This window comes from Melopsittacus undulatus, chromosome 5, assembly GCF_012275295.1.
Source record: "Melopsittacus undulatus isolate bMelUnd1 chromosome 5, bMelUnd1.mat.Z, whole genome shotgun sequence".
In the NCBI taxonomy this organism is placed as follows: Eukaryota; Metazoa; Chordata; class Aves; order Psittaciformes; family Psittaculidae; genus Melopsittacus; species Melopsittacus undulatus.
This window is the reverse complement of record NC_047531.1, coordinates 47,920,938-47,948,022: the sequence shown is the minus strand read 5'-3', so window position 1 is coordinate 47,948,022 and position 27,085 is coordinate 47,920,938. Positions and strand designations below refer to the sequence as shown.

The window sequence follows — 27,085 nt, the reverse complement described above, 5'->3', positions numbered from 1 at the left end:
ATTGGACTGTACGCATATTTGCTCCCCTCCTCTCATTTCTGTTCTTGCAGTCCTCTCCAAATCTCAGGCGCTCTTTTGCACCCATACACACAGAGTTTATCACACGGTCCTCTTAGCATGATAACGTATTGCAATGACCCACTTTATACCGCTAAGGAAGTGAAAGAAAAATTATGAATATGAGAAAAAGAGCGTTGTCCTATGCCCACAGAAAACAAGCAAGTAATCAGACAGAAGGTGCACTTATTACTTCACTCTCAGCAGTTACCAGCACACAGGAAAACAACACAGGGACACCCTCCGACTCATTTAAGTGCAAAGCCGTGGTACTCAGTTCTGACACGTCAGCTAACAGTGCTATTAAGCCAGGTCTCCCACCGCCGAGCGTTCACGTTTGAAGGCCGGGCATCGCTTCGCTGCCGTGACGGGCACCCAGCCCCGCCGGTGCCTGAGGCGAGGGCAGGGCCGGGGCCACCCCCCGCTCTCCCCGCACTCACCACACCGCGCTCCGCCGTCCGGCCGGGACGGTGCGCTCAGCTGCGGCGCTTGGGGTGACCGCTCGGCAGGCGGAGGCCGGCGGGCGCGGAGCCGGGTCCCCCCTTGCAGTCCCCTCCCGCGGGACGCGCTCGCTGTCCCGGGCCCAGGTGTAGCTACCCGGGGCTCCGCGCTGCGCGGGCGGGCCGGCCGCGCTGGCGGCAGCCGCTGGTTGGGCGCTCGGCGCCTGTCGCTGGGCGGTGTGTCAGCGGGCTGGCTCCGCCTCGGCCCCGCGCCTCCGCCCGCCCAGGCACAGACATGACACAGACACACAGTCACTGCAGCTGCCGCTGAGCCCGGGGCAGAGCGGCGGCGGGCATCCCGCTCCCGGCACCCGCGGAACGGCAGCGGCGGCCACCCTCACCTCGCCTCGGCTCGCCGGGCACAGCGCCGGCGGCGGGCAGGCTCGGCACCGAGACCCGCAGGGGGCAGCCTGGCACCGGGCGCCGGAGGGAGCCGGCGGGGGAAGGCTGGCAGCGGGGAAGGGGCGGGAGGCAAGGGAGGAAGGAAGGAAGGAAGGGGAAGGGGGCAGCCTGGCACTCAGACTCGGAGGCGGCCGCCGGGCACTGGCACGGAGCGAGCCCGGGCGGAGCGCGGCACCCAGCGGCCGCTGAGGCTGGGCCGGCAGCAGTAACAACGACCGCGGCGGTGCCGGAGGGACCCTCTCAGTGCTCTGCTCCACGGTGCCGGTGACCTTCCCGGCTGATCGCCGCCCGCCAGGCCGGGGCAGGGCCTCCTCTCCCCGCGGAGAGCGTGCATCAGGCCTCGGGGAGAGGCCGGGAGGCTGGGCCGGAATCCCCCGTCGCCCCCGAGTCCTTCTGGCCGCCGGCGGGGCCTGTGCGCCGCGCGGCTCGCCGCCTGGGAGCGGGTCGGGGGGAGGCGAGCGGGACAGACGGACGGGTCCGGGCTGCACCCCAGGACAGCGAGAAGAAGGGAGCGGGCAGAGAACGAGAGAGCGGGAAGGAGAAGGCAGTCACTTTGGAGGCGCATCCCAGGAAGAGTGCGACCCTCCCCGCCACCCTCCTCCCGCCGTAAGCAGCTCGTCCCGAGGAGAGTGGAGCCGTCGGTGCCGCCCCGACTGGGACCCGCCGGCTGACACCTCCGGAGGGCCGGGCTGCGGGGACGGAGCTGGAGCTGCTCGCCTGGAGCAAAGGAGGAGGAAGGACTGCTTGCCTGTGCGGAGAGGTGGGCGCTGAGCGCCCGTCCCGGCTGCCCGGGAACCACACGGGGGAAGGTAAGTGCCTCGCCGCGTCGCTGGTGCTTTTAGAAGCGAGGGGCGGGGGAGGGCGAAGAACAATCAGTGAGTGTCTGCCTTCCAGCAGCCCGGGGGAGGGAGCATCCGAGTCCGGTAGGGCTGAGGGGGTGACGGTTTTATCTCCTCGATTTTAATCCGCATCAGATCTGGAGTTGAAGAGATGCTCCGGCGGAGGCACGCTTGTCGCTCCGCGGGCACAACGCGGCACACCCCCTGTTCCTCAGCTGAGGGAGGTTTCCCTGCCTGGCTCGCCCTGCGTTCCACTCGTGAGTCTGACCGGGCGCTGGTTTATACCGCACCCGTGCCTCTTCTCTCCAGCTGGGTGTGTTCCCGTGCCGCGAGGCTCCGGCCGCGGGGCTGGCGGGAGGGACGGAGCCGCCGTCCCGCAGAGGAGCCGGGGACTGCCGGGACCGGTGGCTGCTGCCGTGGGGGGTGGCCAGGTGTCACGCCGTGGGGCGTGAGCGCCTCGCCCCGCGGCGTGTTTGCTCCGGGAGGCAGCTGTCTGAACGGGACCTGCCCGCTGCCCCGGGGAGAAGCCGGAGTTTCGCTGAGACAGTGAAACGGGGAGGGTGGTTTCCCCATCCCCCTCTAGCCTCCCCAGCAAGCTTTCAGCCCATGAGGCTGTCCTTTGGGAAAGCTTCTGCTATCGCCTCCTATCCGAGATGGTGTAATTTAGATCATTAATGCCTGCTCACGGGGGGAAAGGAAGGGAAAATAGCAACTTGCGGCCTCTGTGGAGGTGATGTGAAGTTTGACAGTGCCTTATGTAACACTTTGGAGAGATTCCTAGCTCTTCTGCTGTGCCCAGTTTTGTTTTTAGTAAGCAAGTGATTTCTCGTCTTTGTAGAGCATCAGACAAGCGTTCTTTATGTTTTCACCTGAGTAAAGTGTCTTCTGCTTTGTTCAACTTGAAACAGAGGTACTGTTAGCGAATAAAGCCTACTTCTTTTCTGACATGCATTTTTTAAACTGAAAATTAGCCTGTGGAGGCATCTGAACAATTGTCATAAGGTCTTTGCCTTTTGTGTATGTATTGTAGTTGCTTTTTATAGCGCTCTTAAAATTACTACAGGAAACATTTTCACAGCATTGATTGTCATTTATGTATTCTGGAAGATATGATGCCAGGATGGATGATTTTTATAGTATTTAAGCGCTGTAATGAACAGAAGCCACTGGGCTAAACAAAGTACTGTGTTAAAACCAGACCTGGCGATTGCCAACAGGTCAGCACATCTCATTTATTGAAATCTTCTGGACAACTTTTATTTTTTTTTAACTTCCTCAGAAATAGAAACAGCAGGAAATTAGATAAATTTATTGAAAGGTTGCCTAGTTTCCTTGCAGTTTCTCTAAGCGGTTATGTCTTCTGAGAAAAGAAGCTAGCTTCACACAAAAAGACAGGGTAGTAATTCATGACATATTCTTTAGACTCCTACTGCAAAGGTACGCTAGGGGGACTAGTTTGGGTTCTGGAGTTTTTTTTCCCCATTCAGTGATGAAAATGCACAGGATATTGCAATAAGACCTGTGAAATGAAGGGTTTTTGTCTCACCTTATAGAGCTCCATGATTATAATTGTAAGGTTAGCAGAAAAAATCACATGTGTAAACTCAGATGATGAGTTCAGGGAAGAGGGATTTTCTAAGAAAGTCATTCTGCTCCCTGCTGAATAGAGAGACAGGTTATTAAAGCTTAGTTTACTTACAAGAACCGAACAAGTTAACAAACAAACCACTCCAAACATTCTCACTGTGTTGGAGTTTTTTGTTTGGTTTAAGTGGAGAAATGACCAAGGTAGAGCACATATCCCTAGGCTTCTTGAAAACTGCAAACTGCTGTTAAGTATTCCAAGTTTTAAATGTGAAATTCTTGTTGCTTAGGTGTCTTGTGACAACCCTTGATCAACAAGGCTGCAAGTCATGTAGAAGCCGCAATAACTGCAGAGTCTCTGATGGATAATTGGATTGGTAGGTTGGATTTGCTTAATTTTTTTCCCTCTGCCTTTTAATTGCCTGCTGTGGTAGCAGGTTCCTTTTCTTCATCCTGTTGATATTTAATTCTCACCATTTTTTATTTATGTTGTGTGTTGCATCTTCCCTGTTCAAAGTACGTATCCCTGTCTCAGTTGCTAGTAAGGAAAAATAGCTCGGGGGTATTTGGATGGCAGTATGTAGCAAGATACATTTATTTATCTGAAATATACATGACAACGTTATTTCTTCTCTGTTTAGATGACATAAAAAGATTGTAAGTTTTCTCAAATCTGAAGAAATAAGTACTGTTTTTTCTTTGGAGAAGCACTGATGGTATTACTGATATGTTGAATTCCCAGGGCCAGCTATTCAATCTACAGGAATTCCAAAGTACGGTACTCGGAAAGCCAAAGTGCAGAGAAGTGGTGAATGACTGCATGTCCTTTGGCAAATTCAGAGCTGTCGGAGGCTTGATCTGAAATTTCAGTGTGTAGGACTTAATATTAGCAGAAGTAGTATTCCTGCTGAATGAGTTATTTTAGAAAACTGGTAAAACTAGGCATCTCCCATGTGCACTTAAATCACTGAAGTGTTCTTAAATATAACTATTTTAAAGGAACAATCCTCCAAACTATTACTTGTGTGACTGTTTATTGCTCTAATGTGTATTTTTTTGTTTTACTTGGAAGAAACTATCAGTTGTCAGTAGATCCTTACTGGAATACTCTCCTCTTTCATCCTCTGATTTCTTTTTTTGTATGTATGCCTTTACAAGAGCAATCTTAAAAAGACAAATGCACATATACACAAAACCAAGAAAACCAAAGTAATTTTGCCTGATGGCTATAAAGGCTAATATTGAGTAAAATTCATAACCTGACCAGAAAGGCTTTGCACTGTATGTTAAACTTGATCTACATGCAAGCTCCTAACAGTGTTCATGGGAGTGCTTGTCTAAATCCAGAACAGCTTTGATTTAAGACATTTCGTCACCTGCATTAGAATAATTAAAAAACTATGCATTTTAAAGGTATGAGGTTTCTGGTGTATCTATTTTTCTTGTAACCTGTGTGTGCTGATGACATTAAGATAAAGACTTGTGATAATAGGGCATAATGACCAATGCAAATTTACAGTTGGTTAATCTTCATGAGTTTGTCTTCATTCTCTCCAGAGCTAGGTATATTGGTTAATTGCCTAATTCTGTGGCTAAAGAACTTTCTGAACAGAAGCTTTGTGTAAGGAAACATACACACAAGCACATGCACTATTTTTGCTCACTTAGTTGTCTGGATTTGAATCATCTTTGTAGTGAATATGAGCTTTAAGAGACAATTATTGTTTATTACCCCACACTTGGCATAATTTAAGAGCTCGAGAGTGAGAACTACCATGAGGGAAGATAGTTTTCCTTTTTTTTTTTTTGCTTTTTTCACTGGATTCCTAATTCTCCCCTTCCTTGTAATATGTGCACCTGAAGATAAATGTTAAGAAATGAGCTTTGTACCTTGTAGGGATTCATGACTCTCTGGTGTCATTTTGCTAAGTATTTAAAGTCTGTCCTGTGTCTTGTCGAAGCTTGTTCAATGGATAGCTGTAGAAGGGGAGTAGCAGATAAGAAATTCTATTTCAAATAGGAGTTGGTGGCTCAAAAATTGAGGAGAAAATTGCTAGAAAGGATTATCCTGGCCTTGGCACTGACTTTTAAGCTAAACTACCAAGGCTGGAATCCTTGCTTAAGAGCCACATGTGTCAGAATTAGAAACAAAGTGTGCAGAATAGTTCAATTACCTGTTTCAATTTGCAGATCAGAGTGGGTCTGATCTTAACAATGCTTGCAGTGGTATCCACATCACTGTTCTTTCTTGGATATAGCTACTATTTCCCCAGTAATGGAGTTAACTGGATAGAAGCTGCACTTAAAATTGTCAAGAAGAACCCCAGCAATGTCTATCCAATGTATAACAAAAAGCTAGATCTAATCACATAAGCTTGATGATGGAGGAAGCTGGCAATCTCGGACAGTGCAGGCAGAATGCAGTCTTCCTTGCTAACTTCCGCATAAGATGGGTATGCTTGAAAATAACAAATAGATTGCTTTTTAAGAATAGACTTCCTTGTGCTTACGCCTCTGATCCCTCGACCAGTGCTATGAGGAGATAGAGTGGTTGTGGCATCTACTCTTCACCCATGCTTTTTTGAGTACTGATGAATCCTTTTTGTTACTCCACATCCATATCAGTTTTCTGTCCTCTCTATGCATGTTGCCTGAGGGGCAAGGGTCACATAATTTAACACTGACATTACTGTTTTCACAGATATCTGTGAAAATTATAGAAACTCATGACAATTTTTGATTGTTGTTTGGCAAAGCCGGAAGTAGCAGTACTAACATCAGAACCATTGCTTTCTTAAATCAGGAGGACAACACCTATATCAGTTTAAACCTGCTTTTACATTCTGGCACTGACACACTTTTACAAGAAAATTTCTATTCAGAAAAAAAAAATTAAGCACCCCTGTACTGCTTCCTCCACCAGAAATTTTCTGCTGCTTTAAAATTCAGGGAAGTTGACTTTTGCTTTGAGTCACAACTTTCAATAGTCCCTCTAAAGTTTATCCCAGAATGCAATATGTTTACATGTAAAATGCCATCATTTCAGTTGTACCATTAGCTTTTGGGTTTTATTTCCTGACAGGCGTTTGACAGCTAAGACTTAGGACTAGGAGAAAACTGTGTTATTGAACAGTCTTCATTTAAATACAGAGAAGAACGAAGGATTTTGATTTGAGGGGGAAGTAGATGAGAGAAAGGGCAGAAAAGTGCAAGAATTGTGGAATTTGTTTGTTTTTTTTTTTTTTTTTTATATGAAAGTGTTTTCCTGCAGTTTCCAGATGGACTTCTGTACCTGTTTAGGGACCTGGGAATTAATTTGTCTATTTGGAGAAAAGAATGTTTCTCATCCTGCAATATAAAATGCTGTTGAATGGTGAAATGGTGGGAGCAAGGAGAACTGTGAAATTAGATGAGAATTCAAGTTAATTGTTGTAACTAGATGAAATTTCCAGCTAACAGTTAGGCTTCTCAGCCCAGCTCCTTCCGGCTAGGTTTCGCCTTCCTCTCTCTGATTCCACTGCTGTGCCCCTGAACCTCAGTCGCCTTGGTGATTGTTTTCTGTTCTGTCTTCAGTTAATGTTACCGCTAATCAATACTGCCAATGGAATTTTATGTTCAGAAATTACTGGACTTCAATATATGAATCTGCTTAATCTAATATTTTTCAGGATGAAGTTATGAGAAAGGTGTATGCCACTGGATAGAAATACAAAATTAAAACCAGTCATTCTAGCATTATTAAATCTCCAAATATATATTCTTTAGATCATGTTGGTCTTAAGGATATTAGCTTTCATTGTTTTCTAACAGAAGGGAGTCATAGCCTTCTTTTTTTTTGTAGAACATGAACAGACATTAACTCTGCGACTGTGCAAGCAGCAGTTATATTCTATATTTCTGTAGTTTCATCTTTTTTCAATTCTAGGGCTGGTTCTAGAACGTGACTCAGATTTAAACACAGAGAGGTTATCATTCATGTAAGACAAGTCTTCTGAGATAATATATTGGTTGGTGTACCTGAGAATTCTTATGTAAGACAAAGATGGTTCTACCCTCTTAAAAGGGTACAACTGTCTGTATTTTTTAATTCTTCAGTGTGTACCATGCAACTAGATGCTGTTTCATCAAAGTAGAGAATTGGAGCATTTAAGAATGAGGTCCTTGTAAAGGTGGGTGTTTTATATTGTTATTTTTCAAGTACTTTGTATTATTTTCTTGATCTTTCAGATCTCTTTAACATCAACTGCATTTACAAGAAATCTCTTCCTCTTTAGTGACTCTTCCAAGTTAGATGTCAGCAGGTTGATGATTTGCTCTGCATGGTGGCAGAGCTACAGGAAGAGGTGGAATGGCTAAGGAGCATGGGGGAATATGAGGAGGAGATTGACTGGTGGACCCACACTTTACCATCGCTGAGAGAAGCAAGCTAGCCACCTGAAACAAAAGAAATGAAGGATCCTCTACCCTCTAGCCACCAGGCAGATGGAGGAGACATAGGAGACAAGGGAGGTTGGAAGCAGGTTACTCCTCGGCATAGATGGTGTATTACTCCTCAGCTTATGTCACCTTCCCATACCCCTCTACAACGGGTTTGAGGCCTTGGTACTTGAGGATCAGGAAGATGATGAATTAGATTTGAGGAGGGCCACAGGGATCATAAGGGGGCTGGAGCACCGCCCGTATGAAGACAGGCTGAAATTGGGGCTATTCAGCCTGGAAAAGAGAAGGCTGTGATGGGGACCTCACAGCAGCCTTCCAGTATCTGAAGGGAGCCTACAAGGATGCTTGGGAGGGATTCTTCATCAGGGACTGGAGTGATAGGACAAGGGGTAATGGGTTGAAACTTAAACAGGGGAAGTTCAGGTTAGATATAAGGAGGAAGTTCTTTACTATGAGGGTGGTGAGGCACTGGAATGGGTTGCCCAAAGAAGTTGTGAATGCTTTATCCCTGGAAGTGTTCAAGGCCAGGTTGGACAGAGCCTTGGGTGACGGTTTGGAACTAGATGGTCTTAAGGTCCTTTCCAACCCTAACTATTCTGTAATTCTGGATAAGGGATCATCCAGGTTAGAAGAGTCACCACAGAAGAGTCAGAGAATGCCTTGTATCATGAACAACTCTACTAGGAATAAACGTAGAGTGGTTGTGATTGGTGAGTCCATGCTAAGGGGAGCAGAGGGCCCCATGTGTCGACCTGACCCAACTCACAGGGAAGTCTGCTCCCTCCCTGGGGCCAGCATAAGGGATGTTACTGGAAAACTCTCTTGTCTGGTATGCCCAGTGACTATCATCCTTTAGCAGTCTTCCAGGTGGGGAATGAGGAAATATCTTCAAGAAGCCTTAAGGACTTAAGGAGGGCTTCAGGCCATTGGGGCAACTGGTTCAGGGTTCAGGAGCCCAAGGAGTCTTGTCCCTCCTGCCAGTTGCAAACAATGACAGTGGTAGCATCAGAAAAATCTTTGCAAATTAGTTCCTGGCTCTGGAACTTGTGTCAACATGAGAATTCTGTGGGTTTTGATTATGGGTTGGTCTACATGGCACCAAGGCTGTGGGTGGCGTATGGGGTATGCCTTTCCCAAAAGGGGAAAAGGATCCTAGCCCAAAAGCTAGCAGGGCTCACAGAGAGGGCTTTAAGCACTTAAAGGGATAAAAAAGAGAAGAATGCTTGAAGGAGTAAATGAATATATCTTGGTCTTTAAAGGTTGCAGGTTAGTGTTCCTTAAATGTATGGAGTTTTGTCTATGGCCACATGGTGCTAACAACCTGGAGAGGGAAACTTGCACAGGCTATTGCAATTTAGCTGAAGTCACCATAAGTGAATATTAAGGAGACCACAGTTTCCACTGAATTATTGACGCATGCTAACTGGGTTAAAAATGCAGCACTTTTATTTATGACATGAGTTTTTATCAGTTTTGATGAGTGATAAGCAGGGGCAGGCACAGCATCTGTCTGAATAGAAAGGTACTGCCATGTTGCTGGGCAAATTTGTAAGGGTGAAGGGGTGGAAAGAAATCAAGAGAGGGAAGCAGCACTGAGGTAAAGCCATATTTGACAGGTGTCTGAAGGGGGTATAGTGTGATACAGGTCAAAGTTTTCACATGCCCTTTTTGCCATAAAGCTCTTTGGAATTTTCATAGGTGAGGTTTTTCCCTTTCTGTTCTAAGACTGAAAAATACTGGATTATACATCAGTAATAAATATTTCTGGGCCTGCAGTTAGTATAAGGAATTTCCCTAAATAGCTAATTTTGGAGCATGGTATTTTCCATGTTCAGTTTTGATTCTTTATGGAATAGGAATGCTTGCATAAAACAGCAGTATAAACATTGGTTTATACTGGAAGTTTTCTGACACAGCAGTGCATTCAGGGAATCACAGATTGGTTGAGGCTGGAAGGGTCCTCAGGAGGTCATCTGGTCTACCCCCCTATGCCCAAGCAAGTCCACCTTGAGCAGGTTTTGCAAGACTGTGTCCAGATGGACTTTGAATATCTACAAAGAGGGAGAGTGTACAAACTCTCTGGGCAACCTGCACCATTGATCAGTTACTCTTACAGTAAGAAAGTTTTTCCTGATGTTCAGAGGGAGCCTTCTGTGTTTCTGTTTGTGTCTTTCACACCACTGAGAAGGATCTAGCTCCATTTTCTTTATACCTTCTCTTCAAATACTTATTTTTTGACATAGCTCGCTAGTTTCAGCTCCAGGTAGGTTCTGGCTTTCCTGACTCCATTTCTACATGCTCAGGCAACCTCTCTATATTTCTCCCAGGTTACCTGTTCCTGCTTCTATCTTTTTTATACTTTCTGTGTTTGGGTTTTGCCAGGATCCACTTATTCATCCATTTAGGCCTCCTGGTATTTTTGCCTGACTTCCTGCTCACTGGGATGAAGGGTTCTTGAGCTCAAAGGAAGCGATCCTTGAGTATCAACCAGCTTTCTTGGACCCCTCTTCCCTCCAGGGCCTTATCCCATGGGACTCTTTCAAGCAGATCCCTGAAGAGACCAGTCTGTTATCCTGAAGTCCAGGGCTCTGATCATTTTTTCTTTTGCCCTGCTCTCTCCTCTCAGGATCCTGAATGCCACCATGGTCACTGCAATTTAAGGCTACCTTTGACGTTCAGATCCCTAAGGAACCCTTCCTTCTTCACAAGAATAAGATCCAGCACAGCATCTCTTGTTATTGGCACCTCTGTCATTTGTGTGAGGAATTTGTCATCAGTGCTCTGCAGGATAGCTCTGGATTGCTTATCCCTGCCTGTGATGTCCTTCCCATAGGTATCAGAGTGGTTTAAGTCCCTGGTGAGGACTGGGGCTTGTGAGTGTGAGGTTGCTTCTGCATGGCTGTGGGCGGCCTCATCCACTTGTTCTTCATGGTCAGGTGGCCTATAGTACTTGTCCACTGCAGTGTCACCCATACTGGTTTGCTCTTTAATACTTACCCATAAGCTCATCATCCATGCCCCGGCTAAGCTCCTTGCTTTCCAGGTGCTCTTTCACATAAAGGGATGTTCCACCACCTTACTTTCCAACATGTCCTTCCTAAAGACCCTGTATACCTCCACTGTAGCACTATAGTCATGCAAGCCATCCATCATCTCAACAAGATCCTAACCATGAAACTGCACAGAAATATTTTCATTCCTTGTGTTTATAATCTTTGTATTTATTTGTGGGGAAAAAAACCCCAGCCTCCACAAATTATGGAAGCAGTTCAGATAAAAGCACTGTTTTTGCCAATGTAACTGTGACTACTGCGGCAGCTTCTGCTAGCCAAGTTACGTCAATCAACAGTCACTCTTCACACCGTCAACCAACATAGCTGGGGTGTCAGAAATTCCCAGAGCAAGAAACTATTCCTGCCCAAAAGAGCTTATAAAATGCAGAAGTAAGAGTGTGCTCAACTGTTTGAATACTGATAGTTTGTACTTTCCTTTTTTATTTTCTATTTTTTTAGGTTGTACATTTAATCTCAATAGTTTATCATTTGAGTGGCTTATTTATACATGGTTTTGTTTGTTAAAATATCTTTGAAAAAAGTAAGATCTGTATTCCTGTGTTGCAATCCACTAGAAGCAGCAGCATGGGATGGTTCTGAAAAAAAATTCTCTTTAGTTCTGGGACACAATTGCGTTTCTCTGTCAGATTGCATTGTTTTGGTTTGTTTTAAATTGATGTGGTATTTTAAATACGTTTTTATATTTGACTTGAAAGTGCTAAAATAAAATCATACAGTAGTATATAACACTAAATTTTTGGAGTAACCAAACGGAAACCTTTAGCAGGATGGTGACAGATCTCACTGCACCTGCCATGTGATGGTAGCATATGAAGGTGAAATGCATCTAGCATGTCAGGAGCTGAGTCATTCATCAGACAGCAAGCAATCCAAGTTCCCTTGTGTTTTTGTGTCTTTTTCTTTGCCCGTATTCACCCTGCCTATCCAACTTTGTGATACAACTTTTTTTGATCACCAAGAACATGTCTTGTTTGGTCTGTTTTTAGTCAGATACAGCTGTCATTTGTAGGACCTCGTGTCTTTGATTTATCAGAACAAAACAGGACAAAATGGAATTTCTGATGGAGTTTTACTGGATTGAACACTGGTATTCCAGCATGCCAGCAATAACATTATTAAGAGTGAGAAGCATTTTTTCAAGAGCTGCTTCTAATGCCGAAGTAAGTATTTCTAGTGAGAAGTCAGTCTAATTGTTCAGGTTGTCCCAGGTGTATTTTCGAATCCTCTCTGCTTTTGGACAAGGAGATTGTTAGATTGTACCTAATAATGTTTTCAGTTGGGTATTCCTGTCAAATGTTTACCTGACAGCCAAATGTCATGTTTTTTGTGGAGTTTTTGCCAACTGGAACTCTTATCTGAGTTGATTGTAGTACCTGAGTGCAAATTCCCACTAGTAACCAAGCCTGCTAAACTAGGCTGAACAATGGGAGGACATAAAACTTGTGCTCCTTGCTGTTAACTAGCTTCAGTTCCTTTCTCTATTCAGTTCAAGCCCCTAATTTTTCACTGCCCTACTCAGAACCCTCGAGGGAATGTTTCTGCCAGGTTCACAGGGCTTCAAGCTGGGCCCCTAATGAGCTGAACGTTAAATACTGAAGAACTTTGCCATTCTTGCTTTAATTTTGCTATGAGTTGTTTCACAGAAATCAGCACTGCTAATAGTAGAGTGTGATACTGAGCAATATAGATGGGGGTCTATCAGAGTTCTGCTCTTTGAGATGGGGTCTCCATCCATCAACTACCAGATTTTTCTGTGGTAGAATGCTGGGAAGCATACAATGATGCTTCTGGATAGTGTGGACTTCTCAGTAGAGATCCCAGCACTGACTGGTGTTAGTAGTAGTATTAGACACCCAAATGAACATGAATGGAGCAGATAATGTTTTGTGATGAATCTTTGCAGAAGTCTTTCCTGTCAGCTGTGCCTAAAGGACTACGAAACACCCTAAAAAAGAAAATGAAATTCAGCAGGGCATGTAGTGGACAAATTTAAACAAATTATAGCTTTGTATCTAGCATCTTGACTGTGTTGGTATATGGGCCTTGGAAATGCAGTAATGGGAACTGCAAAGGAAAAATACTTTATTCCCAGTAACAATATAAAAACTTTTTTTATGGTTGTATAGAAAAAATAAAATACAAAAATCCCAGTCTTCATTGAAGAAAAGCAATAGCAATTTCAGTTGGAAAAATATTAGTGTTGAAAATAAGCTAAGCTGCCAGGATCTCTCAACATGCAGTAATTCCTTTGCTGTCCTAATACTGCAGAACCTGTTTTGATGCATCACTAAGATGGGAATGAAAACACAGTATACAAAACTAAAGTGTCAGCCATCCAGCCATCATCCATTTTGGTACCAAATTTTGCATCTTTTTTTCTCACTTCCTTTCACTGAAACAATGGTTCTTTTATATCTTGACATGTTAGTATTTGCAAAGTGTTTTTGAAAGAAACGCATCCGAAAGGTGCTAAGTATTCTTGCTTTCATTTAGAACTAATTTTCATTCAAGATGTTCTTGTCATGGCTTATACTTGGTGTGAAATGTGGAGGGGATGCTGCAATTTTAAGAATTTTTGGCTTACTTGTTTTGCTGGCAGAACACAAATACAGATATGTGAGGTTTTGTTCTAATTCTGTGGCTCAAGAGTAGCTTTTTGATGCAGATGAGGATTTGTATTCTAGAAGCGGCTTTGCTAAGGGCTGGCATAGAAGTGTATCAGAGATTACTTGTTATACCTAGATTGGGATGTGCTCAGTGCATTAAATTCAACTCTCTAAGCATTACTGAATGGCCAAAGTGCTATCACAATTGTAGGGTTTTTTCTTTCTTCTCTTTGCATATTGGTAGCTAACAGACTGAAATTTTCGATTCTTAGATACTTATTTATTTAAAAATAAAGGAGAGATTTTTCTACCCAGACTTAGCACAGTTAATGCAAAATTTCTTGCCACTGTTAAATTACAGGTGGGAGGAAGAAGTTCTGGAAGAACCTAACAAAAACACTGACACGTCTACCTGTCCCATGTTTATATATAAACCAAAAATAAGTGGATGCTCTGTATCTAGTAGGGAAAACTTCCTTTGAGGTGAAGACAAGTTACTTAGTTAAAATCCTCATCTTTAAGGTCATTAATTCTTACGAAATTTTTTACAATAAATGGTGATCTGCAGACAATTTCTAAGGTTCTTAGTTCTTGACTTAGTGGGAAATGCAGATTCTTATGTTATTTTTCCATCTGCCTGTGCATCTATAAAGCATTCAGGAGTTCACAATCTGAAACCGTTGGTGTGAAATACAATGTAAACTGATACAGGTCTAATTTCTGTAAATACAACTTGGGAAATTGTATTAAACATATTGCAGAGCTGTTAAGGCTTGCTCCAACTGTATAGGAATGTAATGGCGTGACACCTGTTGCCTTGAATTTTGCAACAGGATTTGAATAAATGATCCTAAATAGTTCCAAGAGCTGTTGTCTTTGGCTCTGAGTGGTATTCATTACCTCTAAAGTTTTGCCTTCAATAGTTGTCTTTATTCAAGTGCATACTTACTTTCTATAAGAAGTGATGGCTTACTTCACAGGACAAATGGAGGACTGAGATGGTATTATATCTCCATGCACCATTTCAGTATGTGGGAAATTTCATGTTATAAGAAGCACATTTCCCTCCGTACAAATGTGAAATTGCGATATGAATGAAATCTCTTAATTACCACTCAGCTTTGCTAGTTTTTTACTTGAGTCAGCAGCTGTCTTCCTGAAAAGCACCATCATTTTGAAGCAGAAATTTAGTACTGAAGATTTTAATCCAATTTCATTCTTCCTCATCATTAAGAGAATAGTGGTGCAGCAGTCAGGAAGAAAAGCATTCTGCTTTTATAAACAGTACTCAGCTTATTGTATTAGTAAATTAGAACAGCATGTTCATGTTTATTCTTCACCTCCTCACTGACTCTCTCACTTCTGTTTCGCTTCTAGTGTTTTGGACCCCACCTTTCACTTTGGAGCTTCGTTTTTTTACTAACCAAGTTTTAGTGCACATTTTAGATCAAATGTGTGTATATATCTCTGGGAAAAGGCTGTTGCCTTGAGGCCAAAGGTTCGCAATTACTGACTTCAAAAACCAAGCTTATGGTAAACTAGGTTGTGGGATTTTTTTTTTTTTTATTTATGTATGAAAGTGGTCTTTGAAATTGAGGGGTGTGTGTGTTTAGTGATGTCTGTATTTTGACAGAAGTAGGGTGTCATGATGACCTGTGTAAGATTTGTGAAATCTTTTAATTGCACCAAGGGTTTTTAATTTTCACTTAGGGTTGCACAGAGCATCAATTTTATCTGGAGTCCAGGTTAAAATCCTAATCTGTGCTATAATGTAAATTGAGCAATTTGCCTTAACTGTAGTCTTCAAGTAAGACTGTGCCATGTTTACACACTGTAGTCTGTAATGAATGTTCTGAATATCGACAGTGAAAATGCTGCTGTAATTTGGGAGTGATTACTCCCTTGTTGCATCACCAAATGTGTGGTGACTGCTGTTTGCTATATTTGCCCTGTTTCCTCTCATGTTTCAGCTATATTTCCCTTGCTTAGCCACTTGTTTTCCCTAATTTTACCCTTGGATTGTGTGAGTACCTTGGGAGAGGCGTAGTTTCTTCATCGCACCACTGTTAGCACAGCAAAACCATGGGTCTATGGTGGTGCCTGGCAACCGCAGTCCATAATGCCCAGTATAGTGCTCAATAATGAAAGCATTACACAGTTGGACAAGACTGGTAGGACTCATTAAAAACACACTCTTATCCTAAGGTTATCGAATGTACCTTCAAAGTATACCCTAGATTCTCTTAACAAGTGAGAGGGTTTTTCTGTTTGCCATTCATAACTACAGGGAACTCTGGTCTTCATATATCACTGGTAATAATAGCTAAAATATTAAAACAAAGATGGAGGTACTAAAAGCAAAGAGGCAGGATTCAAAAAACATTCTGTAATCCTCTGGGATAATGGCCTTAAGCCACATGTCCTTGGGATTTATGCACTCATTTTTATTATTTGTCCTTTTTGACTAGAAGCTTTGTCACGAAGAGATTTGATAATAGCCTGTTCAGTATGATTGTAGTCTTTTGTATTCGTGTAATAAAACAAATAATTTTGCACCATTTGTGGGTTTAGTCATTCGTGCTGTATGCATTTCACCTCTGATTTCACTTTCAGTAGCTTAGATTGAGCTAGATAAGGACCTTTTGCTAACTTAGTTCTGTCCCATGGTGATACTACACAAAAATGCCTTCAATTTTGTGCTTTGGTGTATTGGAACAATAGTAAGATACACACGTGTATCTTATATATATACACTGCAGTGTATATATTGTGTAGTTGGCAAAGGTGAATATAGGTTAGTAGGATTTGCAGCTCTGTGTATTTTGACAAGCATTGCAACCACTAAAGGCCCATATTAAGATAAACAATCTAAAGCAGAGAAAAATATAGGAAAACCAGAATTTATTTCTTTAACTTGCAAACTTTACTGCAGCCTCAGTTTCACAGTAGTAAATGTTGCAGCGATAGAATCTATATAGGGTGGAAGTGAGTTTCAGATCTTAGATAGCTAGCTTATTCCAAGAGTCATGCACTCGAGTAGCTGAAGAAAGCATTCGTGGAAAAAAGGTCACATGCCGGAGCAGGGAACTAAGAGATTAAGCTACTGCTGGTCGGTTTTGCTGGTTTTGAGGTGGAAAATCTATCTGAGATTAATTTCTCTGGAAAGGAATTTCTTCTGGAAAGAAACACAGCCTTTGCTTTGCTTTTTCTGTGACTGCACATCATCTCACTACATTAAAAGGTTGCCTTTGGTTTTTATCCATAACCTGGTAATGAAAAAAATTGCTCTAGAGCTAGTCTTTTATGTCCTCTAAACTGAGGTAGCTTCCCTGCTGTGACTTCAATAATGCATCGTTTCGTAAGTTCAGAGGATTTAATGCGTTTCAGGTGAATTTGTGAGTTGCTGTTAGATGGTTAAAAGGAAAATAGCTGTAATGGATTGGATGCAAAGCTGCTTCCCCAGCTTCTTTCTCATCCCACCCACTAACATGCAGAAGCATCTGCCTCTCATCTCCTCTTTGCCTGGTGCTATGTGTGAGTGCATTTTGACAAACATTTTATGAACAGAGATCTATGAGGTGAACTAACAGTGGTGAGAATCGCAAGTAGTTCTTAGTAGATAACTACTTATGCATAGAGGGTGATGCTTTAGCAAATAAGCATATTTCTGTAGTAAAAATTGCCACAGCAAATAAGCCTGTCTCCTCTAGCTCTGTTGAAATAGAGCATCTCTAAATTTATAAGTTACTTAGAATTAAAAAAAAAATAAAAAAATAAGGGCTTTTGGCCTGTATTCTTCACAGAAGTTAGAAGATGCTTTTTCTTTCTGTAAGGTTTCTTGAATATATATTCTGTCTTCTGGGTTATCTGGATGCTGTGTAAAGGAAGATTTTTTTCAGTTAGGACACTTTCAAGATGGTGATCATGTTGTGACAACACAAATGGCATTATTTTTAAAATTTCAGACATAGTATATTTGCAGATAGGAATTATGACTGACATGTTTTCCATATGTGGAGGAAATATTCATGTTGTATGTTGATTCATAGTAACTTAAGGTAGTTTTCCAAGTATGCATGGTACAAGTATTATTTCACTTACTGAAACGTGTGTATGTGGTGTTTCCAAGATGGGAGGGTAAAACGAGTTTGAACCACTACATTTTATTTTGTTGTGTGAACTTGGTGCACTGATTTTACCTGTTACTTACTCTGCTGGTGTAAGGAGTATTTTAGGTACTTTATGACTGGAGAGAATGAATTAGTGTGCTCTGAAAACATACCCAAATCTTTCAGAAGTAACACTATATAGCATAGACAAAGCTTTAAATTATATTGCTGGTATCATACAATTGAAGGATTGTTCTCATTTGAATTTGATCTTATAGCTCTCTGTGTCTGGTAAGGAACTTGGAAAAGGGAGAACCAGGCAGTACTGGGAGATTCTGGAATAATATTCAAGGCAGCTATAGCCGAATTGGCTGTTGGGTGCTTAGTTTATACATGTCTTAATAGAAATATATTCCTGGCCTAACAGGGTTAACCAGTACGAATTCTTACAGGTTTCTTCTGTGTCCACTTGGTTTGCCTATATCTGTCCAGATTTTCATACTTTCAGCAGCTCATAATCAAAAAAGTTGGTAAAGCTGAAGTGGGATGGGGATCCTGGGGATGTGGAAACTTTCATACAGGGTATGAGTATGTTCTGCAAGTTGCATGCTGTTGGCTTCTGAAGGGTTTTTTGAGCATGGAAAACAGTGAAACAGTAAGAGAATTACAGCTCCATAAAACCAAGTGCTGTTTTTTTGTTCCTTTATGACTGTCTCTTTGCTTTCATATACCAGAAGTGTGTTACAACTCTGTTTTAAAGCAACTCTTTGCTTACTTGTACTGTTACAATGTGCCGTGCAGTTTGAAAGAGGTGCTATATGCATTCAATCACACTTAAAACCAACCAAACAAAAGAATTTGATAGAAATAAAACTCATCCCTGGTCAGGTACTTGGTAAATCTCTTTATTATGACAAGTATGTAAGTCTTGGGAAGATTCTCTCTGCACCAGAACCCCTCATTCAGTCAGTTTCAATCACAACAGGCAGTAGAGTTTCTAGCCAGTGGTCCAGTGGAACAAAAAGGGGTACAAAATAGATAGCAGAGCTACTAAAGGTCAAGCATGTCATGTGACTAAGAGATCTGACTTTCAGGATTGAAAGACTTCATTTACAAATCTGTCCAACCCTATCATAACTTAGTAAAATGACTCTCTGTTGCTTCACTGACAGGCTTGCAAGGTTCTTTAGTGTACGGGTTACTCCTGGTAAGAAGAAACCTTGTCATCCTGCTGAAGCCTGGACAGAACGTTTCGTGGACTTCTCTAAAACAAACAAATAAAAAAAATCCATAGTTGAAGGTTTGCTGCATTAATGTGATTAAATGTTGGTTGTTTGAGGCGAAGAAGTTAGTAGGCTTCCTTACTGATTTGTGATTTTTGTCTTTTGAAAATGCACTTCTTTACTCTTGTGTCCACGTAAGATGCTTTTTGTTTTTATGAATTCATTTTGGTACATTTTTTTGCATTCAATGTAATTCAAATTGATCCACTTCTGGTTTTCTTCTTCTGCAGTTGTAATATTGAAGCTGACTGTTGTCCAGAGTATATTTCCTTTTGTATTCTTTCCTTCAAAATGTTAGCCTGACAGTAAATTGTGTAGTGTTTTGTTTTTCCCCTAGGGGTAGTTGCAGAGATTAGCAGGACAATGAAATAGTAGGGGGAAGCATCTGGAAGGCAAGACTTTCCAGATGGATATCCTTTTGAGATATAATAATGGATGTGCTTGGTATTTTGTTTTGTTTTTCAAGAGAGTAGGGTGCAGGAATTTTGCTCTGCATCTCTTAGTATTTTCATTTATCTCTTTTTCTTAATGAGATGTTTGCTAATGCCAGAGGAATTACTCTGATCATTTGACCTGATGGAATCAGGCTGTAGAATTCCAGCAGCTATTCCTGGCTCCAGGAATCAAAAATCCATAAATAATGATTAAGCTGTATGTAGTGCTGAGATTTTCCATCTTCATTTTTGAAATTTGGGGTCATAAAGGAGGTACCACATTTCACAGTTTGACCCACTGATTGTTTTATCTTGCGCTGTCAGTTATGTGTCCTGGTTTCTTCCCCAGGTATTTCTGTAGAAAGCCAGTTGATCAGTATGGGTTAAAAGCACAGACTATTCAGAAAATACAGTACACAAGTGCCCAGCTGACCTTGAGAAAATATTTAAAGAGCGTGAATCAAACAAAGATTATGTGAGCTCAAAAGACTGGATACCTATACTGAGGTTAGCAGTAGCAAATCTTAAGTGGTATAAACGATCACAGTTTTTAAAAGAAGCTTAAGAATATTATAGCACATTTTGTTAATAGCTCTCTGAATACAGTAGGTCAGTTGGAATAAAAAAAGGCTTTACATTTCTCAACAAAAGATAACTATATCCAACAGATGGGAGCCAGCTAAGAGTTTCAAATTAACTTCTCTAGCAAGAATAAAAGCCTATATGCTATTTGGAATTATTCTTTTCCCTCCTTCTAAAATTCCTTGTTGCTTTTTGGCTTGTCCAATATTCAGTATTACCAGTAAAAGTACAGTATTTTCCACCAGGATGATCTGTAATTGAAGGAAAAGAACAGGTTATGTTTCAATAAGACTTCTTAAAATCACTCTATTTAAATTTAAACTAACCTGTCCTGTCTCTAGAAATAAGCAAATTCTTTTTCCCTGTAAGGCTAACCCATTTCTTCTCCAAGCCAAGTAGTAACCTGATATTTTTCTGAACAAAGTGAAAATCAATAACTGAACTTGGACAATCTGCTCCAATGATAACTGCAGTTTACTGTTACTTTCCTGCACTGGCAGCGTTAAGCTGCAATTCAGGTCCTTTTTGGATTATAACATGTTATTATTTGGTTGTAATAGAAGATCCTTTATAATTTCGAATGAGTTTTCAGGGAAATTTTATGATAATTTGTCACTTCATTTGTATGTTTGCTGAAATGATCTTTATAGGAGCATGAGGTATGTAAGGGGAGAGGAGAAAGAAGGAAAACTACAGGACTGTCTAGATCACAAAGCATCTCAGACTGAAGTGTTGTTCTGTTTTTGGGGTAGGCATCTGACTAGAAACACCCCCAGCTGACATCTGTGGAGTATGTGATCAGCTTTCAGTTGTCCCTGAAACTTGCTACTGAAGCATGAATCTCAGCATCAATCTCAGAAGATTAGTACTCATCTGTTACCCTCAAGAGATTTAGTAGTAGATAAAACTGCACTAAGGCACATTTCTGTGCAGTTCTCTTCACTGATGCCATTGACTGCTTCTAACACTCTTAAAAACTTTAAAACATGGAAGATTAAAAAACTGACAAATTTCTCCTTGAGCTTTTCATGGAGTGGTCTATCATGCATGTCATCTCCCTGTCTGTCTTCCAAGTATATGTGTGATTTTTTGTGGTATTTAGAAGTTGTCTTTAAACTAGCTCTGTGAATGTTTTCTCGGAATGGCAGCGGGTGATACTCTGTAATGGAGATTTCCTCCTAGTCCCCAAACTGATCTCCTTCTTATCTAAACAGTTTCACTGTTCATATTATAAGAATTTGTATTTAATTGTCTTCATGTGAATGGAAAGCAGACTCTCTCAACAGTTTTGGTTTTGTGTTTAAAACTTGAAAGGACTGATGAAGAAAAAGTTTTGTTTCAGAAATGGAATAACACCTGAAACCAAGTCAAAAATACTCTTTGGCATATCTTTTATCTTAATATATTGTGTGCTAGAATCATTCCATATATCGCTTCTGCCATGAGAGGTGGCATGCTAACTTACAGAACAAGGATTACTTTGCACCTTTTCTATTAAATTTGCAAACACAAATGAGGGGGTAGAGTAGAGATTAGTTGCTTCAGTCTTAAAAGAAGTTCAGATCCATAGTAGCTGTAAATTGCTGCCTTTTTTTTTTTCCTCCTTTTTCTTCTTTTAACCTGATGCAGGCTTAAAAAGATTCACCAGACTTGTGAATTCAGGAACAGACTGCTGCATTAGCATGTTTGGTCATGTTTTGCTTTCTCTGCCAAGAATTGTTTTTCTATCTATTAATTGGAGCTGTCGCTGTGCATGCTGAAGTAACAGTGATTTTTACGTGCTGAACCAGCATACCAATCAGTAATTAGCCACAAGTTCAAAGTTCTGCTCTCTGGTGTATTGGTTAAGGTTCACAACCAAAGTACTGCCTTCATCTCATGGACTCTATTTCCATTTCAAGTTGATATTAGAAGCAGGAGGTAATTCTTTACTATATGTTCCCTTGCAAGTGGATATTTATTGCAAGTTAATCAGCACCATAACTTAAAGGAAGGTGGTCTGCTGGGGTGACACCTGGTCTGGACATTATGTGCGTAAATACTGAGTGTTCCTGAGTTGGAAGTTCTAAAGGATTCTTGTAAAACATGATAAAAAGGATGTTTTTAGTTAATTGTGCATTTTTCAGCTATTGATAATACCAATTTCATAAAGTTGATATGTGGTGCTGTTAAATTGTAGGCTGATCCTGCTTGGATGTGCAGTCCTGCAGTGTTACTCTCTTGGATAAGCTATCTATACTTATTTACTCAAAATACTGGGACTGGTGAGGGGGAAAAGTGACAGTTTGCACATGTATTTATGGCCAATGGAAATCTGAAGACAAAGCAAAGTGGTTACTAACTTCTTACACTTCTCATTAAATTATTGTAAAATCAGGGCTACAGTACCTTTATGACCGTTTCAGGATAGTTAAAAACTCAGATCAATCTATCAGAACTGACAAGTATTAGTGCAATACCAGGATGGGATAGATAACAGCACCCTTAGAAACACTTGGCCACTACTGGTGTAGAAGTGGAGATTTATGAAAGAAATACTAAGATTTTATGAATTCAGCATGAGTGGAAATACGTAGGTGTGTAAGCACCAGAAGAAACAGCCAAACAAAGCAGAACAGTTAAAAGTGTGACCTGTATTGATAATAAAGAACACCATTCCCAGGACAACATTCTCAGCAATAAAACTGAGGAATATGGTTTTCCAGGCCCAAAGACCTGCACTTTGGTAAAGTCAGTGCACAGATGGTTTGTCAGCGGAAGATCCTCCACCCTAGTGCAAGAAAGGTGGAAAAAGGCTTTGACATACCATGTATGCCATTTCTCTTCCTTTTAGGTTACAAGAAAAACAGACATACATTCCAAGTGAGGAAAAAAAAAACCAACCCATCAGAGTAGAAACTGGCCTGAGATTTTTGGAAATTGAATTTTGTAGGACTTGGAGGTTGAGAACCACCTCATAACAGCTAATGATGCCTAAGTGATGTATAAAAGTCTGTCTGAAAGCTGGCTTATCAGTGAACAGGAACTCTGGAGACATGGTATGGACTTGACAGCTATGATCTTGCCTTCTCTGTGCAGATTATTTGGGCATATGTATCTTGATGCTTGTGAGAGTACTGGGCTTAAACATGTAAATTAATGAAGTCTATAAGAGAATGAGTGCTAGTGAGTAAACTCAAATTATCTGGAGACTTTGTTAAGCAATAACATGCTTTATGAACCATGAGTTCTTGTATTTTTCAGTAATTTATATATAAAGAATATATGGCTTGTCATTTTGCAAAGTTTCATCATTAGAATGGTTGTTTTGTACTGGTTTATTAGTTAAAAGATGTTGTGATAGTTTCCAAGAAGGCAGCCTATGAAAAATCTGGGGAAAGAAAAATCTGGGGAACTTGTTGCTTTGTAAAACCAGTGCTACATCTGATAATACTGAATTGTTATCTTTCAGAGACATGAACAACCTACTTTTGTGGATACTGTTAAAGAAACTTCTGAGGAAATCAGCAAAAGCTTCCAAAGCAAATATCAAGACAATAAATGCATTAATTTCCTTTTAGGGAAATTTAACTTACTGTTTGTTTCCTCAATCTTGATAATTGTAATCAATCCAAGTATTTGCGAACTCTTGACCATCCGTAATACGCAAGCCAGCAAGTATGGCAAAGGGCTTGTTGTGTTGAATTGCTTCCTTTTGTAAATTTTGTGTGTGTCACTCAATGTTTTTATCTAATCTTTGGACTTTTTGTATTGCCACATGTAAACTGTCACATGTAGACATCCTGGAGGGAGTGGTATGTGTGTTTAATGAAGTCTATAAGAATCTGTCTGGAATTTTTGTGCCTTGGTTGGAAAAAGGAGTTTTGTTGTTGGGTTTTTTTTTTCTCTCTTTTTTTCTTTTGGGCTCTTGTGTATGTGGTTTTACATGTACAGCCCCTTTTCACGCATGTTAGGAAGTGTTATAAATGATGTGGATTTTAATGGCATGGAGTAAAGGCAACATCAGTGCAACCTCCTTTGGACGCCTAACACAGCTGATTCCCATGAACTGAGGCTGTGTTTTATTTCTGGCTGTTGTTATTAGGTCTTTTTCTTTGAAGTTTCCATTGGCTGGAGGAAATCCATTTGTTTTTTTTCTGGGTAGGCCATGAACAGCTCAAGGATGATGAGTCACTGGTGGACCAGTGTTTGCCCCACTGGCAGGCCTGCCAGGACCTTGAGGCAGCACCAGAGGCGGGTTTGGGAGACTCTCTGAGATGCTCCCTTGCACCTGGCTTTGAACTGACAGTATGCAAGTCTCTTGCAGGCAGGAAGGCTGTTGTGTTCTGCCAAGCTGGAACAGAGATTTCGGAAAAATTGCTTCCATTTTCTGACCTAATTACAGTTAATTATGATAATTTTCCCTGGAAGTGATTGATGCAGGGATCAATGTGATGTGGCCATGTTCTCATCTGGGAGAAAAGGCTGACCTTTCCTAGCATGCTAGAGGTTGTATAAAAGGTTTCTGAGTGCTTGTTCTTTAGAAAATTTAACCAGAAAACTGGTATGTTCTTTCGAAAATTTAACCCTTTCAGAACGTGAGACCCACTGCTCTAGACCGTAAGTTTTTTTGCGAAATCTCTTCACACTTTCCAGTAGTTCCAGCATGAACTTTATAAGAGTTTTTAGTTTATTCCTTCAGAAATATAGACACAAATGGTGGAGAAATACATATATAGCAATTGTACTTTCCTTTAAGCATTGTGAGAGAGCATCAATTGAGCCATGAGCTAAATGAAGCTTTAGCATCTCTGTTCCATCGCATTTCATGTTATGTGACAGTGATGCATCCCCATCTAGCAGGAGAAAATGTGTCTTCCTCAGCTTTCTATAGCAGCTTTGGTTGTCTGAAGATTTCCACACAGGAAACACAGTTTGAGAGGTAATGCAGGTCCATGTTCTTGAGCTCTGAGATTCCAGCACTGATAGTGGCTGATAGTCTGAGCCAGAATTGAGCTCCAGTGGTAGAAACTGATTTTGAAAAAAACATACTGATGTCAAGCTGTGAGAGAGGAAAAATCAGCTAAGTGAAAGAGGGAAATCAGTACTGAAATTACTTGGAATAAATTCTCTTTTTTTCGATTTTGTTATTAATGTGTACTGAAATTTATGCAAAACAGCAAAAATGACAGTCCCCTGTGCCCTGGAGTGTTTATGTTAAGTTTAGCATGCTGAAATTCTCATCTTTACTGGAACACTTTCATGCCAATAAAAGAAAATTAATGAAACAATAAACATGGGTTTTTAGGAGTCTAGTAGTAAGAGAGGTAGTGGATCTTAACTGCTTAACTGTTAAGTTGCTCAAAGTTGCATCACCGAAAACGTGCAAGACCATAAATTAAAAACTAAGCACCCTAAGAAATGTCAGAATTAAGGCTGCCTATACAGCTGTTACTTAAACCTGTTGTGCAGACATTTCCTGGAGGAGATTGTAAGCAGATATTTCACCTCACAATATGACTTGACAGCTTGAAACTTTAATGGAACACACTGTTCTGAAGAATGTTTTGACACTTCAGAATCAACTTCTATGGTACTTCTCAATCAAAAAATGTAATTTTCTATATTACAGGCTGAAGTGTTTAATTTTGGGGGTTTGAATGGCTGTGACCCTACTCCATGTCTTGCTTAAAACATCCTGATACCCTTGAAGGCTAGGCATGGTGATTGACCTCTTTGGTTAGATTGCATGTTGCATGATGTAACTTGGTCGTACAAAATGCTTGTTGCTCAGTGATTTATGATGGGAGATGTATAAATCTCAGCCAGTATCAATGAGGTTACACAAATGACCTCCTTGTGCTAGATCGTAAATTGCAGAGCATGGTATAACAATCTGAACAAAATCAGTGTGCAGGGAGGCAGAGAGCATAGAAACCCCCTCAGATTTGGGGGTTTTGGCAAAGGTATAAATGAGTGGAAACAAGACCTTGTATTGAAGGTTACGTGATACTTTCCAACCTAAGATTCACCACTTGTGCTCTCTAAAACTAGGTAAGGAAACTTTTATTGCTGTCTTGCAAAAAATAATGTATTTATCAAACTTTCTCCTCTTTGACATAGTTGTAAGCACTGCTTAGATACAAAACACTGTTTAACAAAAGTCAGAATACTAGCTGGTCCTGACTGATCACTCCAGACCCAAGCCTCTTCATGGCTTTGGCATACTAGGAGAGATCTTCTTTCTACTAATTATACTGAGCTGTTTAAATGGACTGTAACAGTCTGCAGAATACATTACTAACACTGGGAAAGAGCTAAGTAACCAGCTTGGTGATTCCTCCATCATTTTTTTTTTTTATTCTATCAGAGATACGTAAAAGTTTTTTGTAACTGAACTGATTTTTTTTTTCTTTGGTGATGGTAGTGGTAGGGTGAATGTGAAGAGAAGGAGCAGTGGAAGTGGTAAAATAAAAGTCAGTGTAGCTGTTTAGGGAGGGCTGAAGTTTGTGATCAGGTTGATCTACAGGGCTGAACTTGAGAGCTGAGCTGGTTTCTGCACTATTAAATATGTTACAGCATCTTGATTTATCCTGGAAGATGCATGGGTGACAATGCAAGCCCATTTAGAGAGGAAGAGTTGAGTCTGCATGCTCCCTGTGTTCATGCAGTACAAAAGTATGAATGCAAATACTTTTAAGTCCTGCCTTGAAAATTCATTTTTTCCATGTTAAATTTTGCTTGACTTTCTTTCAAGAAGTCTGGGATGATACCCATTGGCTGTAGAGATGTTTTTGAAGATTTTGTTCATAGTCAAGACTGTAAAACTTTTCAGTGGGGAAAAAATAGGACCAAGACATCTACAGTTTCTCAAGTCCTTGAGGTTTGCATAACAGGGGTTTCTATCAGCCATGTCAGTATATAAGTGTATGATACAAAAAAGTGAGTTCTGTTGCCAGCATTTGCACTTTTCCTATTTGTAAGAATCAGTAGGCATCATGTCGTCTTTCCTAGGCAGTCTTAACAGGAGTTCTTTGCAGCTATTGACAGCCTTTCTTGTAATGAAAGAATGCACCAAAAGGTTTTAGCTTACTTTCTGGAGTAGGCAGGAACGCTTCTTAGATCTCCAGCAGACTCTTAAAAGAATTGGTGTCATCATTCCTGCCAGTTTGCCCATTTTCTGGTGGGTGATAATT

General features: G+C 41.2%; 1 protein-coding gene across 2 annotated transcripts in view; it reads left to right on the top strand.

Annotated features, from left to right (window-relative positions):
* Positions 1 to 1,079: 1,079 nt before the first annotated feature.
* The window catches only part of LARGE1 (LARGE xylosyl- and glucuronyltransferase 1), a 278,913-nt gene continuing 252,907 nt past the window's right edge, over positions 1,080 to 27,085 (top strand). For both annotated transcript variants that reach the window (XM_034063061.1, XM_034063062.1), the window contains exons 1-2: positions 1,080 to 1,768; positions 3,673 to 3,759. The gene's annotated coding sequence lies outside the window, so the exon portion shown is untranslated. The remainder of the gene's footprint in view (positions 1,769 to 3,672; positions 3,760 to 27,085) is intronic.